At 41.9% G+C, this 19,111-nt stretch overlaps 1 protein-coding gene across 2 annotated transcripts in view; it reads right to left on the bottom strand.

Annotated features, from left to right (window-relative positions):
* Nucleotides 1-3,472, bottom strand: part of ABCG2 (ATP binding cassette subfamily G member 2 (Junior blood group)) — a 64,789-nt gene extending 61,317 nt beyond the window's left edge. For both annotated transcript variants that reach the window (XM_043971479.1, XM_043971478.1), the window contains exon 1: nt 3,268-3,472. The gene's annotated coding sequence lies outside the window, so the exon portion shown is untranslated. The remainder of the gene's footprint in view (nt 1-3,267) is intronic.
* Nucleotides 3,473-19,111: the final 15,639 nt, after the last annotated feature.

The following is a 19,111-nucleotide window of genomic DNA, read 5'->3' as shown; positions in this document are numbered from 1 at the left end:
TTATTATGGCAGTTAGAAAGATTCTACATAGAAATAGGGTATGGAAATGAGTCAGTCAAAAATGAGTAAGCAAGAAAAAGGAATGTCCTAGAAGAAGGAAGAAGAATGGGGAAAATTATCTCATGTGAAAGAGACTGGAAGGCCCTGGTAGACTTAAAAGAATGCTGATGAGCCTAAAAGATAGTATATTACAATTATCTTCAAGACACTATTTCTAAAGACATATTACAGGCACTTTAGACTCTCCCCGGAAGGCTCACAGTTAAGCAACCCCCCTCTTCAGAGGCTTCACCAAAAACACCACCTGCCTAGAGGACTTCAGGAAGTTTATTAGGTTCTAATCCTACTAAGTGGTGAGGTCTGGACTTTACTCAAGCCATTGTCCTGGAACTTTAAGTTCAATAATGGAACAAAAGGAGACATAACTCATCCAGCAGTTAACAAAAAGAGATTTAACCATTTACCCATAGCTGGAGAAGGTTGGTCAACCAGGATGAGTATTAATGAAACCTAAAGTTGAATCAACAGGGCAAAGCTTCCTTTGCCCAAACTGCCCACCATTTTTCACCAATCAAACATCAGAAAGAGTACCGGGAGCTTGTACTCAGTCAACAAGGAAGTGATGTGAAGACTTTTGGTGCCCAGAGGCAGAATCTGGAGAGTGGACTTCACTACCTTTTAAAAAAAAAACTGACCTAACCAGTATAAAGGATATGATTAGGAAACTGTGCCTACCACAACACAAAAGATATAATTTCATTCAAGGACTTGTTCATTTTGGCCCCCCTTTGGAAGAACTAGAAACAATGGGTAGAAATTAATAAGAAGTAAACTTTAATTTAAGATAAAATAGTACTAACAATTAGGTCCCAATTAGCACAAGTCATTAAATCCCTTACAGTGGTCACATTATTTGAATTTACATTACACATTTCCACTGAGTATAACCAACTGCGATATTTCACATAATTATAACTTCAAATAAGGACAATTCAAATATACTTCAGAAGATTCATTATTACACTAATCAGGCCCTACCTGTAGTAACAATTAAAGGGAGAATAGGCAATTTGGGGTGTTTTCTCTTACTCCAGGTCTGCAAGCAAAAGCTGAATGACCACCTGTTGGGCCCAGAGGGGATTCTTGCTCCTATATGGGTTAGACAGGATCCCTTCTGACTCTCAAATTCTGATTCTTTAAATAGCATAGCTTTGGCAAATGTAGACATCTCAAGGACAGGACAAGGAGAGAATGAATCATTATAACAGAATCCCCCTTTTTAGTGTGGAGTCAGTTACCTGCTCATGCTCATTGGCTGGTGGGCGCCCTCCCCCTCACAAATCTTATATTTTCTTACTTTGAGATAAGCTTAATAAGGGGCAGCTAGGTGGCTCAGTGGATAGAGCACCAGCCCTGGATTCAGGAGGACCTCAGTTCAAATCTAGCCTCAGACACTTGACACTTACTAGCTGTGTGACCTTCACCAAAAAAAAAAGTAAATAAAAAGAGAGAGAGAGAGAAAGTTTAATACAAAGATAAGGATGAGTTAACAAGGTGTTTAAAGAAACACAGCCATACTCAAATTATATTCAAATTGATTTTTCCCTTCACCTTTACCAAATTATACTTTTCTTCTCCACATCCCCCCCCCCCATGACTCATTTCATTAAACAGGAGCTTTGAGAGGCAGAAAGAAAGGAATTGAGGTACTAATGATGACACTAATAACTAAGTCAGTCTAGTCCTACCTCTTTTATTCTTGCAAGTATCTAGGTATCAGAGTTCCTTCAGCCCATTAAAAACTGAATAGAATAAGGGTTCTTAATTGCAAATCACACAGTCCCCCAACCCCTGTGCCTTAGGCATTATCAAAATGCCAATTGATGTGATTTGTGAGCTGCTGGGAGCTGTATTTTGCTAACCTGAACTATTTCCTCTCTTCCCTCCACTCCCCATACTCTACTGCTTACATTTATCACTAATACATTACCTATGGTTGTATGTAATAGTTTTGTTATGGTTCACTTCTGGTTTTAAAAAATAAATCGATATTTACATTCCTAATAACATTCTCCTTAACTGGAATTCAATAATTTTTAAAACATTAATTTTAAACCTGGCTCCGGATGGGAAATGTAGATGCAGCTAAGCCATACCACATGTAAAGCACTCAGCTAGATGCCGGAGATAGAAAGTATAAATGAAGTGGTCCCGGCCCTCAAAGATCTTATCTTCTAGCGGGAAAAGATAAGTACATAGACAAGCAGAATTGCCTTACGTGCCTTAGAGTAACAGGAGTTGACACTTGAGCTGAGATTTGAAAGGAAGGATTCTCAAAAGCAAAAAGAACACGCATTCCAAGAAGTCTGATTTTCATGCAAAGAAGGCTAATTTAAGGGGAAAAAAAGTCAGTGTTTTGGAAAATATTTTTTTTACTGGTGTCCGATCTGAAACTAAGCATTCTGTGATTTTCAGTTTGGATTTCGGTCTTGAGGACAAGTAAAACCACCTAAGTTAACAAAAGAAGAGAGCATCACACTAAACATTTTTTCAGGGATGTGGTTAAAAACAAAACAAAACAACTTCCAAAACCAAAATAAAGCTATAAAAGCAGCCACATCCTTTTAGACATCCAAAAAATACTGGGGGGAGCACCAATGATTTCATGGCTCGCGTGCGCCGGCAGTATTTTGGTCGAAGTACAAAGTTTAAGCAAAGCTAACAGTTTCACCTCGGGGCGGAAAAGCCCGAAGCTCTGCAACTGACAAGCATTTGCTTCTGCTCCGTAACTGATATGCGTCTATCTGCTTCTAGCCTCGGAAGACTCTCCAACGGAAGCTTCCAAAAAGTGCACCCCGAGAAACAACTAGTAAAGCACCCCCTGAGCCTTCTCCTCTCCCCTCCACCACCCACCACCTCATCACCACTACCACCACCATCACCACCACCACCCAGGGTCTAACGTCAGCTGTAAGAAGGCTCGTCGACGGTTTTAATTCAATTTAGGTCTGCAAGATCCACTTATGAGCGGTGCGAGCGCGGTCGGGGGCGCGGGGGCCCCCAATGCGCGCTCCCAGGCGCCCCCCTAGCTCCCTCTGCTCCCCCTCCCGCCACCGCTCCCAGGCGCCGCTTCCCGGGTTTCCTTTTCCCTTTTGCTAAGACGCCCCCCAAGCCTCGCTGCAAGCTGCCCGGGAGGGCGCGAGGCGGGACAGGGCGGCCGGAGTAGTCCAGGCACGAGCCCCACGAGAACTTTCCCTCCTTACTCACCGTTATCCGGCCTCGGTGCAAAGAGGAGCCGGAGCCGGGGCAGGAGCTGGAGAAATTGGGGAGGAGGAGGAGGAGGAGGAGCTGGAGGAGGAAACGGTGCCCTGGGGGGCCCGGGGCGTGGAGCGGCCCGCGGGAAAGCTGCACGGCACGATAAGGGCGGAGGAGGCTACGGAAAGAAAAGGCGGGCCGCCGAGAGGGCGCCCCGACCTGCGGGAGGGCCGGGCCGGGCCGGGCCGGGCCTGCTGCGGGGCCACACCCCGGGAACCGCGGGGGAAGGACTCCGGGCCAGCTCCCCGGGCTTCGCACTGGCCGAGGAAGACACCACGAAAGGCCGGGGGTGGGTCTGGGAGACACAGGCGTGACTTAACCATTTTTGTTGTTGTTCATTCGTGACCTATTCTTCGTGACCCCATGGGCCACAATGTCCATGCGGTTTTCTTAGCAAAGATGCCGCAGTGGTTTGCCATTTCCCTCTCCAGTGCATTAAGGCAAACAGAGGTTAAGCGATTTACGCAGGGTCACACGGCTAGTGAGTGTCCCAGGCTGCATTCGCTCTATCCATGGTCAATCAGGTCAGGTCAAATCAACAAGTATTTATTAATCGCCTTTTATGTGCCCTGGAGTTACAGAAAAAGGCATAAAACAGTCTTTATCCTTTAGAAGCTCACAATTCTCTCTCCCTCTTCCTCTCCCTCTCTCTGTCTCACACACAAATGTGTGTGTGATAGATTGGAGATAATCAAAGGAAAGACTTGAATATTAAGGGAGAGTCTAGAAAGGCCTCTCAAAGAAGATGGTATTTGAGCTGAAGTTTGGAGGAAACCAACAGTTAGAGATGACAGAGCCAGTTTCGGAGAAGCAAGGGAGGTCGCTGTTTGTGGGTGTCAGGGAAGTAAGGTGGAAAGGGTGGAAGGACTTTAAAAAACCAAAGAAGATTTTTTTTTAAATTTCCTTTTAGTGAGGCAATTGGGGTTAAGTGACTTGCCCAGGGTCACACAGCTAGTAAGGAGATTTTTTTATTAGTAAATCCGGAAGGCAACAGAAAACCACCGTAGCTTATTAAGTAAAAGGTGGCAATCAAAGTTGTGTTTTAGAAGCTCAGTCTGATGTCTGAGCAGAGGTTGGACTGGAATGGGGCAGAAGAGGCAGGAAAGAGTTTTGCAGTAGTCCCCATGTGCATGGAGTGTTAAAGGGATACAGAAGGGTTGTGCCTTGTTAGAGGAGAAAAAAAGGGAGATACTATAAAGGTAGAACCAACCAGGTTTGACAATAGAGTAGGTATTGGGAGTAAGAGAGAAGACTGGAGGATGACATCTAGCTTGTGAACCTGGGTGTCCGGGAGGTTGGCAGTAGTAGCTGAGTGGGGCGAGCAGGGATGAGTTCGGTTTAGGACATGTTGATTTTAAGGTTTCTTCTATGAGACATCCCGTTCAAGATGTTCAATGGGCAGCTGGGGATATGGTCAGGAGAGAAGTTAGGGGTGGTTAAATCATCTGCACAGAAATTATACATGAATCCAAGGAAGCTGAATCAATGCCCTCAAAGTATTTGCATCAACCAAGAGAGAGCAGTGTCAAAACAACAACAAAACCCTAGAAAGAAGAAAATATCAAAGAGTTATCTACTGTGATGAAGGTCAAAAAGGATGAGGATTGAGAAAAGGCCATTAGATTTAGCAGTTAGATCATTGGTAACTTTGGAGAGGGAAGTTGCCGTTGCTACAAGAGGTTCGGAAGTCAGACCTTAATCCATTGGAGACTGCATTTCTAGAGAACCTTCTCCAGTTTAGCTGTAAAAAAAGGAGATGAAGAAGAATATCGCTAGTCAGGGTGGACAGATCAAGTGAGGGTTTTTTGAAGATGGAGGAGAATTGAGTGTTTCATAAAGCCAGCTAGATAGTAAGTGTAATAGGAGACATTTGAAGGGAAGCAGCCAGGAGATAGGGAGACATTGAAGGTTAGTGAGAGAGGAGGGATGGTATAGAGGGGGGTGATCTCCTGGAGAAGACAGGATGGAATGGGATCACTTGGGATTATGACAAGGAGGAGGGTGAAGGAAGAGATAACGGGGGAAGGCATCATATCCTGTCTCCTTCCTACCTTGCCAGACTTCCTACACCTTTGTCTACTCCCCACTCCTACCCTGCCCCCATACACATTTTAGTTCCTCCAGTACAACACTCCACCAGACTCCCATTTTCACTGGCTATTTCTCCACAAAATGGTTAATTTTCTTCTTCTCCTCTTTATTTCTACTTCCTGGTTTTCCTGGCCTCATTCAAGTCCTACCCTCTGCAAAAAGTCTTTCCCAGTCCTCCTAAATCTTAAACTGTACTGTTGAGATTATGCAATTTTCATATGTGTGTGTGTATATATGTATGTATATTTCTACATATATACGTCCACACACATATCTTGTTTGTACATAGCTGTTTGCATGTGGTTGCCCCCATTAGACTGTGAGCTTCTTTGAGAGCAGAGACTGGTTCTTCCCCCTTTTTTGTAACCCTAGCTCTTAGCACAGTGCCTAGCACTTAGCATTTAATAAATCCTTGTTAACTGACTAATGAGAGATGAGGAGGAAGAGGGGAGAAGAGAGAGCTCTGGGAAAATGCTCTCAGTTTTTTTTTCTCTCAAATATGAGGGGAGGTTCTCAGCTAAGAGGGTCGGGAGGAAGGAGCCGTGGGAAGTTGGAAGAGAGATGAAAAGATTTGGAAAAGTCTCTGGTGAGGGAGGCAATCGGGAGATGTGAAAGGAGGTGTGTGCCCCACTGAGGGTCTAGCTAAGATCATTGTGTATATCTTGTTTATTTCAATTGTCTGTATTTGCTTACAGGGAATGTGTTTTTTGTAAATGTGTGGCTCCCCTCCAACACCTTGGAGGGCGTTCTCTGTTCAGCAGGATGATAGGGACTGAATCTATGATTTCATTGGGAAAGTCCCTCTACCAAGGCAGGCGCTAAACTTCCCTGGAGAGAAGACTTAAGTTAAAACCTTGGTCTTAAGATTGCTTAAATTTCTGGGAGTTTATAGGATCCTAGATTGGGAGCCAGAAGAGAAATGTAGTGAATCCACACACCACTTCCCAGCTTCCACTTTACAGATGAGAAAACCGAGGTACCTGCCCATGGTCACAGTCAGTATGTGTCAGAGGCAGGAATTGCTCTGACTTCAAAGTTAGTTTTCCATCCATTCCTTCAAGATGCCTTTCTGTCACACACAATGCTATGAAAAAATGTGTGTTGAAAGGTCGAATTAATGCCCAGAAGATATTTTCATCAAACGTTTATTAAGCACCTACTTTGCGCTAGTCACAAGGAATCCAAGGACAAAAATCATAGTAATATATCTAAAAGAGACTTTAGAGGTCATCTGGTCCTTTTCACTGGAGAAATTTTTAGCTACCTTGGGTATAGAGGTATATAAAAGAGATATACATAATCTTTTACCGTCGCCACATTTTTCATGTTCAGTTCGACCTGATATGGGGTCATGACCCACAGTTTAAGAAGCTTTGATCTAGTCGAACTGTCTCATTTTTTTTTAACAGAGGCCCAGAGAGGTTAAGCCACTTGCCCAGGATCACACAGTAAGTGGCCATTAGAACAGTCCCTCTCTTCAAGGAGTTTACAATCCACCCCAGAAAACAACACATATACATAAATATATAACAAAATAAATTCAAGGGAATGTGTGATGGGAAAGCACTAGCAACCCTGTGGTTAAGGAAAACTCTTATAGGAGACAACATTTGAGTTGATATTCTCCAAGGAGGAGGAGGAGGGGGGCATGTACAGGCATTCAAGACATGGGGAACAAGACCGATGGAATGACGTTTTGAGGACATCAGACAGGATGGTTTTGAGAACATCAAATAGGACAGTCTGTACAGTGTTCTCTTGCTGTAGCCAATGTATTTTGACTCATGTTTTACGAGTCAGAAGAGACTCTAGAGATTTTATCCAACTTCCCTCCCAACACGACATTCCTTTGAGGCACTTCTGACATTCACACGACCTTTTCTTAATTCCAGGGCTGGAGGTGGACACTGCAAGTCTCTAAGTATAAGTATGAGAAAACTTTTCATGGCTAGAGAAACAGCTTTTTCTGGGTCACATAGCTGTTGGGAGTAGGGTGGAATGGAGGAAGGTAGGGTGGATTGAGGAAGAACTCTCTCTTCAACAAGAACTGATGAGGAAATGAAAACAGACAGAACTTAGGGGTAGATCAATCAATCACCCTTCTGAAAAGCAGTTTGGAATTTTATGAGGAAAATGGCAAAAACCATCCTCTTGGATGCAGATCTAGAGCCCAGCAACAGACATATAACCCAAGATATGTAAGATAAGTCACATATACACCAAAATATAATAGCATTTTAGATAATACCAAAGAATTGGAAACAGAGTAGATGCCTATCAGTTGGGATTGGCTAAACACATTTTGCAGTACCTGGGTGTAATACAATATTACTCCAGAATGACAATGATGAATAACAAGAATCAGAAACATGGAGAGACAAGAGCTAATTCGAAAGAAAGAAGAACCAGGAAAAAGTATACACAAGAGCTCCAACATTATATATAGAAAGAACAACCAAAAAGATATCAAAACTGAATACTCTGTAATTGAAATAACCAAGCTTGGCCCTGAAAAAAAGATAAGAGAATGAACTTCCTTTCTTGTTTGTTTGGGGTTTTTTTTTGCGAGGCAGTTGGGGTTAAGTGACTTGCCCAGGGTCACACAGCTAGTAAGTGTCAAGTATCTGAGGCTGGATTTGAACTCAGGTCCTCCTGAATCCAGAGCAGGTGCTTTATCCACTGTACCACCTAGCTGCCCCCAAACAACCTTTCTTTACAGAAGGGAGGGATTATAAGTGTGGAATGCTACATATATTGTTCAGCTGGGCTGATGGCTTTGGTTGATTTTGCTGAACTGCCTTTCTCCTCTCTTTTTATTCTTTGTTAAATGTGTGGGAGTAGATGAACATGGAAATGAAGGTGATGTAAAAATAGATATAAAATCTATATTAAAATATATATATATCAAATTTTTGCTTTAACTTTTAAAAAAATGAGATTAGATAATGTCTTGCATGTAATCATTCCTTAATAAAAATCTCTATTCCCTGCAGTTTCTCCATGGTTACCCAGCTTCTATTTAAACACATCCCATAAACAGCTGGGAGGAATTGTGAGTTGTTGCAGATAGCATTGAATGTGGGTCCAGTGTCTGAGGCTTCTTGAGGTAAAGCAGGATCTGCAACCTGGGCAGTCTGGGAAGATGAGTAAGAGCTAGAAATGTTGGTCATGCAGAAGACGCTCCAACTACACTCACCTCCCAATTAATACAGTGAGTTTATTCCTTATGATGTGGAGTTTAAAATTGTCCAACCTACAGTAAGAGACTGAGGCAAAGCTCTGAGTCAATGGAACTTTATTACAGCCCATGGGCTTCCTCACAATCTGAGATACCCCAGGACCTTGTTTTTATAGGGTTTGATACCAAAAGAGGCATGATAAAAAAACAGAATCTCATTGTTTGTAGGCCTTGCTCCTGAAGGTAGGCAAGAGATGGTGGCATAGAGATACAAAAATAAGTTGCAGGACTTTCCAAAGCATCAAGGCATCCCACCCATTATGATTTTGGACATGGAATTTGAGTAAGACAGGATGGAGATCTCTTTGTCCGAATTCTTGTGGTTATATTAAGTGAGCTTCACAACTGATAAACAAGTATTGAGCATTACATTAAAGTTAGAGGCCTACTATAAGAACCTATCTCATCTAATTATCCCTGATATATGTAAAATATCAAACTGATTAATACTAATTGGAATAGGGTGGGGGTCCTAAAGAATCATATCTCACAATTAGACTTAGTCCAAGTACCATTGATCTCCTTATATGTTTTTATAAATATGTTTCAGCGAATTGTTTCATGTGCAGTTTGCAACAAACTAACCTCACTAAAGGTGGACTTTTTCATATAAACTGCTATTAAAGTAGTTCTTCCCAAACAGATTCTTATGCACTTTTTAAAAAATTACAAATACTGCATTTACTTAATTCTAGTGAATTTAATTTTTTAAAAGTTCAATTCTGAAAATTACATTTATCTTTCAAATTTAATTTTGTTGTATCAGCCTATTTTAATCTTTTGAAATATTTAATTTTGTCATGCAAGGATAATCACTTTTCCCCTGACTTCGTGCAAATTCAATGAGAATGTCTTCTAAGCCTTTACCTAAGATTACACTACATTCTGAAAGAAATAATTGAAGAATTCTCTTCCAGGGTGGTCTAGTGTCTCATAAAGGTCTTGACGGTATGATATCCAGTTATCAGTCCCTATGGAGAAAGCCTCATATGATCCAAGAGCACATTTGGGAGCTCCTCTGAAAAGGAAAACTGTTTTTTTTCTTTTCTCTGTTGTTCACATTGCTAGTAGTGTGTTTTATTACAATATTCGATAATGCTACCAAATTCCTTTTATGACACAAATATGGTACTGATACCTAAACCAAGAAAAGTGAAAATGGAGAGAACTATAGACCAATTTCCTTCATGAATATTGGTGCAAAAACTTTCAATAAAATACCAGCAAAGAGATTGCAGCAATAATGTCACAAAGATCATATACTATGACAAGGTGGGATTTATATGAGGAATGCAGGACTCATTCAGTATTAGGAAAACTATAAACATTATTGACTATCTCGATAACAAAACCTCAAAAATCATGATTATTTCAATAGATGCAGAAAAGGCTTTTGACAATACAATATTCATTCCTAGAGGCAGCTAGGTGGCACAGTAGATAGAGCACCGGCCCTGGATTCAGGAGGACCTGAGTTCAAATCTGATCTCAGACCCTTGACACTTACTATGTGACCCTGGGCAAGTCACTTAACCCTCATTGCCCTGCAAAACAAAACAAAACAAAAAAGAACAATATTCATTCCTATTAAAAACAATAGGGAGCATAGGAATAAATGGAGCTTTCCTTAAAATGCTAAGTTGTATTTATCTAAAACCAACAGTAAGGGCAACTAGGTGGTGCAGTGGATAAAGCACCAGTCCTGTATTCAGGAGGATCTGAGTTCAAATCCAGACTCAGACACTTGACACTTACTAGCTGTGTGACCCTGGGCAAGTCACTTAACCCTCATTGCCCCGCGCCCCCCCCCCCCCAAATGAATCAGTAGGATGCTTTCAGAAAAACCTGAAAAGACTTGCATGAGCTGGTGTAAAGTGAAATGAGCAGAACCAGGAGAACATTGTACATAGTAACAGCAATATTGTATGAGGATCAACTGTGTATGACTTAGCTATTCTCAGCAATACAATGATTTAAGACAATTCCAAAGACTTATGATGAAAAAATGCGTGAGCTCTCTCTCTCTCTCTCTCTCTCTCTCTCTCTCCAGAGAAAGAACTGATGGAGGCTGAGTATAGATTTAAGCACACTATTTTTTACTTTCTTTTTTTCATGAAGGTTTTTTTTTGGTCAGTTTTCTTTCACAACATGACTAATTTAGAAATATATTTTGCATGACTACTCATATATAACTTACATCAAATTGTTTGCTCTCTCGGAGGGGAGGGAGGAAGAAAATTTGAAACTCAAATTTTAAAAAAAATGTTTAAAATTTGTTTTGTGTGTCATTGGAAAAAAGTAAAATATTTAAAATTTTAAAATACATATTAAATACAATAACACTAATGCAATAACACAGTATTTCTCTACATTCAAGATGGGACTTCAAAGGCACTACACCTTTGATAAACTTTATTTAATAGCATTAATTTTTTTGGATTTCCATAACTTTGTCTTTGATTTTTGATTGTAATCACCAGGGCTTTCAGATGCTCTAAAGAATGTTTATTTGGTTGGGGAGGAGTAGAAGTTGTAGACCAGGCTCTACCAAGTTGGTCTGGTAGTTTCTGTTCAAGACTGAAATAAAGTGAGAGAGCCTTAGAACTTCTAACTGTAACCCCTGTCCCAAAGCTCATTGGCATGGAACTCTCCTTTGTGGTGGAGATGGAGGCTTCAAAACCTGTGAAAAGCAGATTTGAGTTGGCAAGAAGTAAGAGAGCTGGGGCAGCTAGGTGGCGCAGTGGATAGAGCACCAGCCCTGGATTCAGAAGGACCTGAGTTCAAATCCGGCCTCAGACACTTAACACTTACTAGCTGTGTGACCCTGGGCAAGTCACTTAACCCCGATTGCCTCACCAAAAAAAAGAAGAAGAAGAAGTACGAGAGCTTCAGTTAACAGCCAGTTCCCTTTTGGCTTCTGGCTTCCATCTTGAAGAGAGAAGATGGAAGTGGCTAACCCTACTTCAGATTGGCTGATGGAAAAAACTGCCAAGACGTGGGTGGAGCTGGCAGTCTCCATTGTGTCTCTACCTCCCAGCTTGGCACACTCCAGACTTCTAGGAGTTTTCCCCTAGAAGTAAGATCCAGGACTTCCTGAGGAATCCCAAAAGGCCTTCATCTCCATCAATAAGGACAGTCCCATCCCAATGGACTTAGGGACAGGGTTTACATAATATTTAGAAAAAGGAATTTACTTCGCTATAGCAAGGGGAGGACATTCAGAACACGTGTAGAAGACATAAATACTCTGAATTTAGGGAAGTCAACTTTCTCCCTTACAGCATTCCACAGTCAACTTGTAGGTTAAAGAAATGCAGCCTGCAGGCTTGTGCTGATTCTGTGTCAAAGAGAGACCTCTATTATCTTAAGATGGCATGATGTGATTAACTACAAAGAGAACTACCAGGACAAACTTGGTGTCGAAGGATATAATTGATTCAGGTAAGTACAATTTCCCAATCTTGGTCATGCTGCTGGTCTGTCAGTCCAAAGAGTTAGGGCCAGCCAGAACTCCTCATGGTATTTGTACTCAAATGACCAAGATGGTACATTAGTGGCCTAAGGTAAGATAGGCTGAGAACAACCCACATTCACTGAGAAAATGCAGTCAGTAAGCATTTAGTAAGTACCCACAGGTGCCAGATACCTGTACAACCAGGTACGGGTGAATGCTGGCAATACAAAGGATATCAAAAAAGCTCATGAACCAGGGAGGATAAAAAGCAAACAAATATGTACAAACAAGCCAAGTATATATAGGATAAATGGTGTGGAGGAAATGGATGAAACCTGTATGGTAAGAATCTTCATATTTTACAGGAAAAAAATTGGGGCCACTCCCCCTGAGCTCTCACTTCTCTTCCTCATCTCCTATCACTCATGTGCCATTTGCTTCTACCTGCTCTTTCCCCCCATGTCTCACATGATGAAGTGGCCTTACTCCTTACCAAGGCTAACTCCTCTACTTGTTCAAGTGATTCCATTCCATCCAGTCTCCTCTAACAGGTTGCCCCTCTGTCATCTTCACTTTTTGACTTATTTTCATTCTCTCCTTCTTTACTGGTTCATTTCCTACTGTCTACCAACATCCCCATGTCTCCCTCACTTGACTCCTCCATCCTTGCTAACTGTTGTCCTATATCTCTTCTTCCCTCTGTAGCTAAACTCCTCAAAAAGGGGGTCTATAATGATGCATTCACTTTTCCTCCTCCAACTAATCCAACGTCCTACCTTATCATTAGACGGGAAACAGTTTTCTCCAAAATTACTATTGAGCGCTTAGTTGCCAAATCCAATGGAATATTTTATCACTAAGGAGAATGACAGCAACTAATTTTTATTCTTATTTTGAAACATTTTTATTTCAAACTTTAAGAATACTAAAAAATGAGCGTAACAGATATAATATAAGAGACCAGAAAAGGAGGATTGTATAAATTGAACTGTAGGTCTCCATTATGTATCGTTTGCTTTCTTTTTAGGCATATAACAGAGTGGCAGTCTAGTAGGCCTGAGTCCAGTTAGGGATACTCTGACCCTGAGGAGGACACTCCGACCATGGAGAAATATGGTTGATCAACTTGCTGGGGTCAGTTAGAGATTACTCTTTCCTTGGAAAAGCAAAGTAGTTAATTAACCAACTAGTGGTTAGTCAAACAGATAACCAAGCAGACACCCAGAAAGTTGGGTGCCTTGAAATTTATAGCATGAGACTAATTGGGAGCCAGTTATGTTTGCTATGTGATTAGGACCAGGTAGTGACAATAATCTCATTAGGAATGTGGCATATTTACTATTTCATGTATCCCACTTCCCGATAACCGGCATCCTTTTCAGTCCTAAATCTCTCCCCCCACCTCCTCTCCTCTATAAAATTATCATCTTCTCCTTTGCTAGGGAGTTGAAGTTTAGACTTCTCTCAGCCATACCCCTGTGTACCAAATAATAAAGACTTTTACTTAAATTTTGATTGGATCGTGTGTGCAAATAATTCTTTGATAGAGGGATATGTTCAGATCTAGTTTCACAGTACCAACAACAAACTCAACTTATAACTTTTCAAGCTTTCAGCTCAATGGCTCAGTGTTTAGAGTGCTATTCGTGGAGTCAGGAACACCTGAGTTCAAATATGGCCTTAGACAAGACCTGGGCAAGTCACTTAACCTTTGCTTGTCTTAATTCACTGGAGAAAGTAATGGCAAACACTTCAGTGTCTTTGCCAAGAAAACCCCATAGTGCATCACAAAGAGTCAGGCATGATTGAATAACTCACCCACCAAACAATAGCTTTCAAAGCTATCCTGTTTGTCTGTGCCTCTTTCTAGATTTATTGCTCTTCTCTCATCCCCATTTTTTTAAAAAGCCTCAATATTTCATTTCATTTCTTTCTTTCCTTTTTGGTTTTTGCTATTTGTAATTGTCAGGGGCAACTCAGGCAGATACCCTATCAGTTCAAGTTCAATGCTGTAGTAACCAAAGAACAAACCAACCAACCCAGGCAATAATTAACAAACGGAGTTAACAAAATATTTACTTACTTAAATACTTACTTTACACTTACTTAAATACTCAACAAAAGATCAACTTACCCAGTACCAAAGAAGTACCAACTTACCCAGTACTCAATAATGATGCCCCTACCAGGGTAGATCTCCTCTTCCCTACCCCCCCACCTCCACCACAGGGCAGGGTGTGGTGACTCCCTCAGTCTTGGACTTCACTAAGTCCAGAGGGTCCTGAACCTTGTATGAGTGAAACTTTTATGTCCTTAGTTGATCAGGAAGCCAAAACTGTTAAGATCAAAAGTTACCAGAAATTTACTTCAAAGAAAGAGTGGTTTGAGTATTAGCCTCCTGAGCCAATCCAGCCCCTGGGGCAGCCTTATCTGTTTCCCTTTCAAAGAAAAAAAAGATCCTAACTTATAAAGGAAGAGTTATTCTATACTGCTGCCTATCCTGCCTCAATATCCCCCCCCCATTACCCCAAGAAGAAAAAAAAAATGAAGCCTTTGTGACAAACATATTCAGCATAAAGACTTTGGCTCACTTTCCCAGAACCAGGCTGCTAAATTGTAGGGTAACCTGAATAGTTTGGGGAATATCTCTTCTCTATCATCATCAGCCTAAGGCCCTACTCCTGTGTTCCTCAGTTCCATTTAATCACTTAAGATTGAGTAGCTTTGGGGCAGCTAGGTGGCGCAGTGGATAGAGCACCAGCCCTGGAGTCAGGAGGACCTGAGTTCAAATCCAGCCTCAGACACTTAATACTTACTAGCTGTGTGACCTTGGGCAAGTCACTCAACCCTCATTACCCCACAAAAATAAAAAAATAAAGATTGAGTAGCTTTTACAAAGGGATATTTCCATCAAAGATACAGGAAAGAACAAAGTACAAATAGCTTCCCCAATACATCAGGGTTATACTCCACCCTAAGCCACCCCAGTCTCTGAGGATAGTAGGGTCAACTAGCTCAGCTTTTACATAGTATCTGTCTAACAAGTCCAAATCTAAAGGTCGAATCAGTGCTAGGTGAGTCCTGGTCTCAGCTACAATTGGACTGAAATCCAAAGGGAATTCCCTGCTTCCCAGAGAACTGGTGCTACCCCGACTGCAGATCTGAATTCTGGAATGCCAGGATGCCAAGGTGCCCTCCGGACCCTCTGCCAGTTGCCATGAGAACAGGAATTACCAACCTCTCCCAGGAATGCTGAAGTCAACGAAGTGGCTGAATGCCTCCACAGCCAATCAAAGAGCCCCTACTGGTCCACACGTGCTCCACAGTCTCCCCAAGGCACTTCCACTCTATATCGTCAGAGTCTCCTGGACTCCCCAGCATCTCCGCATAAGGGGATACAATCAGAGGCACTCTGCCCAGGTACCAGACCCCGACTTCATATGCATAGTCAAACAAGACAAATTCCCAAAATAGCTGTGTCTGAAAATGTGTCCTAGAATGCAACTCAAATCCATCACCCCTCTGTCAAGATTTCGATAAGCATGTTTTTATCTCCAGTCCCCAGGAATTGTGTTTTATCATTGCATTGATCAGAATTCTTAAATCTTTCAGTCATTTTTCTATATGGTGCTATTAGACAAATGGTTCTCCTGGTTTTGATCACCCCAGTGTACATTAGTTCATATAGGTCTTCCCAAATTTCCCTGAAGCCATGCATTTCATCATTTTTTATTGTTCAATAGTATTTCATTACTTTCATGATTTACAACATATGGGCACCTTCTTAGTTTTCAGGTATGTTTGTTTTTTCTTCTACAAAAATAGCTACTGTAAGAAAGTTTATATGTAGAAGTTCCCCCCCCCTTACTTTGAGCTCCTTGAAGCATAAACTTAGTAGTAACTGGGGGTGCAATTTACTGACTTTTGAGGGGCATCATTCCAAATTGTTTTTTTAATGGCTAGGCAGATTCAGAGGTCCACCAGCAATGCGTTTAATGCATAAATGATATTTATAGATTTTTTCACAAGGCCATTTAGCAGAATTCAAATTAGGCAAGACTGCAATTCGGGAATCTTTATTTCAAGGATATTCCTTTTATTGTTAAACATAAAAGAAGCATTTTGAGAGGCAGCACAGTATACCAGATAAAAACTAGAATTTGTAGAGTAGATGTCAATCTTCAGTGGTTGAGGGACTTTCTTCGTTGGGACCAGGGCCTAAAACCTATCGGAAGGAGTTTTTCCTATGAGAAAACCTGCTGCATGCAGGTCCTGGGGAAGCTCTTCCAGTGAAAAATGATTATCTCAAGGGACTATAAAAGTCTAGATTGATCAACTAGATGTCAAGATTCACATACCAAGGGGAGATAAAAGTTTATAGCAGGAAGCCAAATGTTAATCAGGTGCTCTATTACCTGGCTGACCCAGAAGACAGAGATACTCCAAGAGGTCAGGATTATCGTATCAAAAGTCTCTCTGGACCCCAGTGCTCAGGAATGTGAGAAGCATTCCCCTGTCCTCCAAGCCTGTAACCTATGACCTCAGAGCTCAGGACATGTAATACCAACTGTTTCAGTATCCCCACCTCAAAATTGTCAATCGTCCCGTGTCCCCCCCCCATCTCCTCTATAAAAAGTTGTACCCTTCTCTTTGTAGTTTGAGGAAATTCTTTAAAACTATTTTCCTCCCTGAGAGGCTGTCTCTGACTCCTCTCAGTTACCTTACCTAGCACCAAATAAAAGATTACTTTAATTATAATTGGACTGTGTGGGAGAGTATACTTCTTTATTGAGGAATACCTAAGAACAACCACTTCTCACCTTTGAAAAATTGGGAATTCTGTACACCAATTGTTAGGGGAAGGCATAAAGCCAGGACCGTGTTAGTTTCTGTTTGATATTGAAATGAAATGAGGCACTCATAATTTATTGAACAGCTAACAAAAGAGGGTTTAATTTTCCCTAACAAAGCAAGGATACACAATGAAGATACAGTGAGATGTAGTGGACTACCACTAGTAGTAGTTTATCCTTCAATCTCAAAGAGGACCAAGATGTTGGGGTGATGTCATGACTTGCAGTGACTTGGATTTAAGGGAGGGAGGGCTGTGCAAGGTCACCAACCTCACTCTCTCCTCCAGAGCCATCTGGGTCCAGTGGCAAGCTATACGTCAGGCTGCTGTCGAGTGACTTGCCCAGCATCACACAGCTAGTAAGTGTCTGAGGTGAGATTTGAATTCTCAGGTCCTCTCAACTTCAAGGCCAGTGCTCTATCCACTATGTAACCTAGCTGCCCACAGTAAGATGAGGCTATTTTGGTCAGCAGGACAAATCATAGCAATTGTTGTGGTCTTTAGAAATCTATCAAATCGGAAGAATCCTGACTTCAACATACCTGCCTTTTTATGCCTTTAAGTAATGAAGAAGCTGTGTCTGGGAGGCAGGGACCAATCAAGTCCCAGTGAGAGCTTCTTTGCCTTCAAAGGAAAAATTAATCCCTATTGTGGGGAACTGAGAAACCCTAGGCCTTTCACATACCACCCCTAAGGTTCTAAGGATCTTCTAGAGAACCTTCAACCATTTAAATGTTTTCAAGCCTTTTACTGGACAACCTTCCTGGCACAGGCGATCCTAATGGGAAAAGAAAAAGAAGGGAAAAAAACCACTACCACCCTTACTTCCCAAGAGAGTCACCAAAGAGAAAAAAAAAAAAAGAGCCAGCAAAGGAGCCCAAAAGCCAGGAATCTAAGGAATCCCCCCTCTTTGATTTTTTTTTTTCAGTGAGGCAATTGGGGTTAAGTGACTTGCCCAGGGTCACACAGCTAGTAAGTGTTAAGTGTCTGAGGCCGAATTTGAACTCAGGTACTCCTGACTCCAGGGCTGGTGCTCTATCCACTGTGGCACCTAGCTGCCCCTAATCTCCCCTCTTTGGAAGATCAGAACTTCAGAACTCAATGACTTAGTCCACATGGGGGAAATGACACGTCTTTGCAGTTCATTGGTGACTCTCACAAGAAGTCATCGAGCCAGGGCAGTACCAGGAATATTAGGGCCACATCAATTAGTGACATTTCCAGAACAATCAACGAGTGTTCATTATGCATCAAGATAATCTGGAGTAAAATAGCTAAGAGGTCATAAGCCTCTTCTGTACCTGTCCTGGGGGCTAAATTGATACTGAAATTCTCTTGAATTGATACTGTCACTCGATAGGTATGCCCTGGCTTATCCACCAAAACCTCCCCCTCCCTTAGAGCCAAATCAGGGGAATAATATGAAATCTTTGCCCTGTAGAGGCCTCCTTGGAAAGGCTGTCCCCTTCCTCAACAGAGACTCCATCACCATCCTCACCAGGGCCTCAGAATTACTACCAACTCAAGCATGAGATCCTCTTTTTTTCAAAGTAAATACATATCCACCATAATTTATAGCAATAGCTTCACTTCCCACCTGCTAGTAGAAACCATAGCGCCTCCTAACAATAATGTCATGATCTCTGCCAGGCGATTTCTCAGAAAGAGTTTCCTGGGTCACCTCAGAGAAAAGGAAGAGGTAGATATAAGCCACTTTTCCATGGGTATACAGAGCCCTCTGAACGGACAAGGATGTTGAGGCCAGGGCAACTCTAAAAAGTTGTCACAGCCAACTTCTAGGAAATTGGATGTGTGACCTGGGCACTCAGGTGAACAAAGCTGTTGATTCGCAGCAAGGTCAGACCTCTTGCCTTGAGATGAGAAAGTGCTGTGACAGGTCAGCAGCCACTTGGGTTCAGTAGGTGCTCCATCTGGAACAAAGAGTACTTTGTTCTTTGTCTAGGAGAATCACACAGTCCCTTACCCACCCAACACAAGAAGAGCTGCCCCCCCCTGCTCTTCTATAACATCCAAACCTGGCTGTTTAAAATATGTCTTTGGAGGGCAGCTAGGTGGTGCAGTGGATAAAGCACTGGCCCTGGATTCAGGAGGACCTGAGTTCAAATCCGGCCTCAGACACTTGATACTTTCTAGCTGTGTG

The sequence above is a fragment of the Dromiciops gliroides genome, chromosome 6 (assembly GCF_019393635.1).
Source record: "Dromiciops gliroides isolate mDroGli1 chromosome 6, mDroGli1.pri, whole genome shotgun sequence".
In the NCBI taxonomy this organism is placed as follows: domain Eukaryota; kingdom Metazoa; phylum Chordata; class Mammalia; order Microbiotheria; family Microbiotheriidae; genus Dromiciops; species Dromiciops gliroides.
Note: the sequence above shows the minus strand (reverse complement) of the source record. Positions and strands in the feature narration are given on the sequence as shown.